Source organism: Oryctolagus cuniculus, chromosome 11, assembly GCF_051225735.1.
Source record: "Oryctolagus cuniculus isolate XC-2025 breed Fujian yellow rabbit chromosome 11, ASM5122573v1, whole genome shotgun sequence".
In the NCBI taxonomy this organism is placed as follows: Eukaryota; Metazoa; Chordata; class Mammalia; order Lagomorpha; family Leporidae; genus Oryctolagus; species Oryctolagus cuniculus.
This window is the reverse complement of record NC_142877.1, coordinates 31008973-31014972: the sequence shown is the minus strand read 5'-3', so window position 1 is coordinate 31014972 and position 6000 is coordinate 31008973.

The following is a 6000-nucleotide window of genomic DNA, read 5'->3' as shown; positions in this document are numbered from 1 at the left end:
AGAGTTGGGCTGATGCAAAGCCAAGAGCCAGGAGACAGGAACCAGGAGTCCTCTGGGTCTCCCATGAGGGTGCAGGGGCCCAAGGACTTGGGCCATCTTCTGCTGCTTTCCCAGGACAGAGCAGAGAGCTGGATAGGAACAGGAGCAGCTGGGACACGAACCGGTGCCCATATCAGATGCCAGGGCCACAGGTGGAGGCTCAGCCTACTACACCACAGTGCTGGCCCCAAAAGTTCTTAAATTTTATAACTAAGAAAAAAGTGAAGAAGTTAGGAGATCCCCTATAGGAACATTGTAAAGATTAGTTAATTCATGTGAGTGTTTAAAGTAAATATATTTTAGGTATAATGTTATGTTCGAGCACATTTTATCCAGTGAGCCCATCATTTTTTAAAAATATTTTATTTATTTATTTATTTGTGAGGTAGAGTTACAGACAGTGAGAGGGAGAAACAGAGAGAAAGGCCTTCCATCCGCTGGTTCATTCCACAAATGACTGCAACAGCTGGGGCTGGGCTGATCCAAAGCCAGAAGCCAGGAGCTTCTTCTGGGTCTCCCACACTGGTGCAGGAGCCCAAGGACTTGGGCCATCCTCCACTGCTTTCCCAGACCACAGCAGAGAGCTATATCAGAAGATGAGCAGGAAGGACTAGAACCAGCACACATATGGGATGCTGGCACTTCAGGCAGAGGATTAACCTACTGCGCCACAGCGCTGGCCCCCCATCATTTTAGTATCCAAGCACAGAAATATTCATTATGTCCCTGCCTGTAGCTTGACCATATTATCTTTCCACATCTCTGTAGAATTTATTTCCTTGGTTTAAGGCCCAGTGAAGAATAAGCAAAAGATGTCCTAAGGCAAGGTAAAATGACTTTGAAAGCCCTCCATGTTTAAGGAGCATAAATATTACAATTAGCTGGAGATTTAGCCTCTTCACCCACTCAGCAGATGTTCAGTGAGAGTCACACACTGATTCAAGGAAGAAATATTTGAGTGTCACATATGCCTGGCCTTATGTTGGCTATCAGCTTAGAGTGTGGAAAACTACATGTAATACATTGGAGGTGTGAGATAGGAGATACAAGGGAAACCGATCAGAGGCAGTCCTCAAGTTATAATGGCTTGACTTACGATATTTTGACTTTACAATGGTGCAAAATTGTACCCATCTAGTCACTTCAATACACTGTTCCATAAATCATAGGAGATATACATTCAGCACTTTGTATTGTGTGTATTGGACTTTGTGCTGGCTTATTTTGTCTGACTGGAAAGTAATGCAAGTGTTTAAGAACATTTAAGGGAGGTTAGTGTCAGAGTGGCATCTACTAAGTTGGGTGCATTAAATTTATTTTCAACTTAAGATATTTTCCACTTACGATGGGTTTATTGGGATGTAACCCCCTCACATCAAGGATCGTCCATAGTGCAATGCTGAGTAAGTGTCAACAGATTTTGTAACCCTAGAGTGGGGCATCTCAATTTTGACACTATTTTTTTTTTGACAGGCAGAGTGGACAGTGAGAGAGAGAGACAGAGAGGAAGGTCTTCCTTTTTCTGTTGGTTCACCCCCTGATGGCCGTTGCAGCCAGTGAACGCACTGATCCGAAGCCAGGAGCCAGGTGCTTCTCCTGGTCTCCCATGCAGGTGCAGGGCCCAAGCACTTGGGCCATCCTCCACTGCACTCCCGGGCCACAGCAGAGAGCTGGACAGGAAAAGGAGCAACCGGGACAGAATCCAGCGCCCTGACCAGGACTAGAACCCGGGGTGCCAGCGCCACAGGTGGAGGAGTAGCCTATTGAGCAGCAGCTCCGGCCAATTTTGACAATTGACAGTTGGGCCCAGATGATTATTTATTGCAAGCAGCTGTGCATGGCAGGATGTTTGGCAGCATCCCTGCCTCTGTCCACTAGTGGACAGTGGCACTCCACTGTCCCCCAAAACAGACATGATAACCAAAAATGTCCCCTACTACTGACATATTTCCCTTGGGGAGCAAATTGAGCCCCAGTTGAGAACCTCAGAGATCTCAAATGCCATAAAATGTCCAAAAAAAAAAACAATTAAATGTCCTTTACTTACATATTGCTATTAACTAGACAATACTGGTTAAAATATTTACCTGTATCTTCAGCCAACACATCTCCAAGTATTTTGAATATTTATGGTATGCAGATCGGTCTCCAAGGTCCACTTGTGTAATGAACCATTCTACAAGGTTCATTTCTGCATCCTGCCTTCATTTCTGTATCCAGAATGTCATTTACATTGAAAAGATCAGAAAACAACATTTGCTAACATTGTAAGGGACTGCATATCAGGGGACATGATGTCATACGTCAGAGGATGACTTAGAGATGCACGGTCAACTATCTGTGTGCCCAGTAACTCATTTACATATTTTTAAAAGCCACTAGACCATTGTCAATGAACAAAGGCAATAAAAGTATTTTGTTTAAAACAGACAAAAACCAGAGATGGCTGAGAAAGAGGAAGAGGAAAAAAATGAGAGCACTGAGCTTTATTTTTGCATTTTGAAGGTAAATTACCCGAAAGATGGCATAGAGGGCTATCTAGGCAATCTACCTTTGAACTGGCCACTTACGGTATAAAACAAAGCAATTGTAGTTCATGGGTTCCCCAAGAAACCTTGAGGGTCTGGCAATGGAGTACGGATGAGAGACTGCCCCGACACACAGCTGCTGGGTCCTGCATCAGCGTCACCAGAGCTGTCAGGCTGAGTCTGTGCCATTTCTCTGTTCAGAAGAATTCTCACAGGAAGCTGATTGTGCTGTGACAGCCTTGATTCTAGCTCTGTGAATGGATGGAAAGGAATAGCTACATTAAATAAGCTCAAAACTCCTAAAACAGCCAGAAATTTTAGGCTTGGAGACTTATTTTCAGATTTTAATTTCTCTTCTCAGTTCTAAGTAAGAGTTGACCATGTACCAGGCTCTTCAAACTGTTCACCAAATTGCAGAATCAGCAATCCCAAGCTCACTGGTTTTGTCCTCCATTGGAGAACATTCTAGTCACTGGAAAATGATGGGAAGGGGCTCCTGGAAGTGGCACAGCTTTGTGTTTCAGGAATGACTACGCCTCCTTTCTTGCTTCATGCTGAATTCTTTAGTGATGAGACACCTGCTACATGACATGCACATAGTCCTGAATATAGCTCGTGACACCAAATTGCCAGTCAGTTAGTGACAGATAATGTTGGAGCTGTTGCTATTACACACTGTCATTCTGAGAAGGATAGTAAACCAGCATTAGTTAAGCTTTACTATACTCCAGGAATTAGTCTGAGCACCGTGAATATTTTATTCCATTGACTCCTTACATCAACCTTAAATGAATATAGGGGCTGTTATTATCTGCACTCTGCAGGTAAAGTTCAGAAGATTAGATATTCCTATCATTGCAGTTCCACACAATTGTTTCAACATTTCAGCAATGTCTTTTCCAAAGAAACAATGACTTCCTTTGTCTGAACCAAAGGATTTCTCACTTAGCACTCCATCACCAAGAACTGCAGGTATAAACTCTCCTTAAAATGTACTTCCATTTTTTTATTCCCCTATTGAGTTGTAGAGCCAAGAATTATAAGTAATTGATTCCAATTTTGACTGTTCATCTATTGTAAGCCACGACTGTATTTCTGAGCATACTACCTGCCAGACACTGGGAGACATTCAAAGATATGACTAAGATATGACCTTTGGGGCTGGCATTGTGACATAGCAGGTAAAGTCACCACCTGCTATGTTCCAGCTGCTCCACTTCCCATGTAGCTCCCTTATAATGGCCTGAGAAAAGCAACAGAAGATTGCTCAAGTGTTTGGGCCCCTTCCATCCACATAAGGGACCAGATGAAGCTCCGTGCTCCTGGCTTCAGATCAGCTCAGCTCCAGCCATCACAGCCAATTAGGGAATGAACTAGTGGATGGAAGTCCTTTCTCTCTGTAACTTTGCCTCTCAAATAAATAAAATCTTTTTAAAAAAGATTTATTTATTTTATCTGAAAGAATTACACGGAGAGAGAAGGAGAGGCAGAGAGAGAGAGAGGCCTTCCATCCTTTGGTTCACTCCCCAGTTGGCCGCAACAGCCGGAGCTGCACCGATCTGACACCAGGAAACAGGAGCTTCCTCCCGGTCTCCTACATGGGTACAGGGGCCCAAGGACTTGGGCCATCTTCTACTGCTTTCCCAGGCCATAGCAGAGAGCTGGATCAGAGTGGACCTGTTGCGCCACAGCGCTGGCCCCAATAAAATCTTGAAAGAGGAAAGAGAAAGAAAGAAAGAAAGAAAGAAAGAAAGAAAGAAAGAAAGAAAGAAAGAAAGAAAGGAAGGAAGGAAGGAAGGAAGGAAGGAAGGAAGGAAGGAAGGAAGGAAGGAAGGAAGGAAGGAAGGAAGGAAGGAAGGAAGGAAGGAAGGAAGGAAGAAAGAGAATAGGTTAAAGAGAAGATGGTATTCTGGTCAAAGCAAATAGTCTCATAAAAGCTGCATACTTTTGCTCTAAACCATGTGTGTGTCTATGTGTGTATCTGTGTGTCTGTGTGTGTGTATAAATATACTTACATATATGTTTATAACAATACAAGAAGATATTTTCAAAGATAGCATGAATTAAATAGAGCAATAGATACTAATATGAATTAAATACAACAATAGATACTAGGGACCCAGTGGTGGACAAGAGAGACAAAGTTGGGACTTTTGTGGACCTGATGTTTTAGTGGGGGACAGTGAGACAGCTGGTCCCCAAAGATGATCACCACCAATTCCCTCCCTTCCTGTATGCACAAGCCATCCCTCCCACCGGAAGATGAAGCCTGTGTCTCCTCTCCTGGAACTGGCCCATGATTTCTTTGATCAATAGAATGTAAATGAAATGAATTCTGAGACATTCAAGCTCCAATGATAAAAAGACCTGGAGTATAAGCTCCTGATCTGGACAGAGAGGCCACACGGAGAAGTACCACCACCACACACACACACAAATATACATCAAACTCCACATCACCCTCTGACTACAAGACAGCCTATCTCAATTTTCTTACTGCTGTATAACAATCCACTCCAAAGCTTCGTGATTCAAACAGAAACATTTATTTTGCTCATGCATCCTTAATTTGGGCAGAGCTTGGCTTTTCCATGTGAAGATCGCTGGAGTAAACTTGACTAAGGACGAGAAGATTTACATCCAAGTTGATTCATGTACATGCATAGCAAATTAGCGCTCTACCATGATTGAGGATTCATATGCCATACACTTCTTTTTTTTAGATTTATTTTATTTATTTGAAAGTCAGAGTTACACAGAGAGCCAAAGGAGAGAGAGAGAGTTCTTTTATCTGCTGGTTCACTCCCCAGATGGCCGCAATGGCCAGAGCTGCCCCAATACAAAGCCAGGAGCTTCCTCTGGGTTTCCCACGTGGGTAGAGGGGCCCAAGGTCTGTGGGCCATTTCCTACTGCTTTCCCAGGCCATAGTAGAGAGCTAGAACAGAAGTAGAGCAGCCGGGACTCGAACAGGTGCCCATATGGGATGCCAGCACTGCAGGCGGCGGCTTTACCTGCTACGCCACAGTGCCGGCCCCTGTCATACACTTCTTCAGGGTGTGGTGTCTGGGGTACAAGCACCAGTGTCCAGGGCACCATCTTTTATTATCTAGCCTTTGAGTCACATAACAGCTCTTTTGCCATAACCTATTTATTGAGGTATTCACAATATTCTACCCAGCTTAGGAGGAGGAAATGTAGAACCCCGCGCTGGATCAGGGAGAGGAAGTTTCTAGAAAAGAGTATAAAAAGGAACACATTTTTGTGGACACTTTTGTCCACAAAGTCCATGCAAAGCCAATGGAAGAACTTATCTGCTAAGTCCCAGCAATCCATAGTGTCGCTCCCCCTCTTCATGGAGGAACGACACAGGACCCTGCGTTGTTCTTCTGTCTGCTCGGCCCTCCCCGGGTTTGCTGCTGGTTCTTCCCGGGTT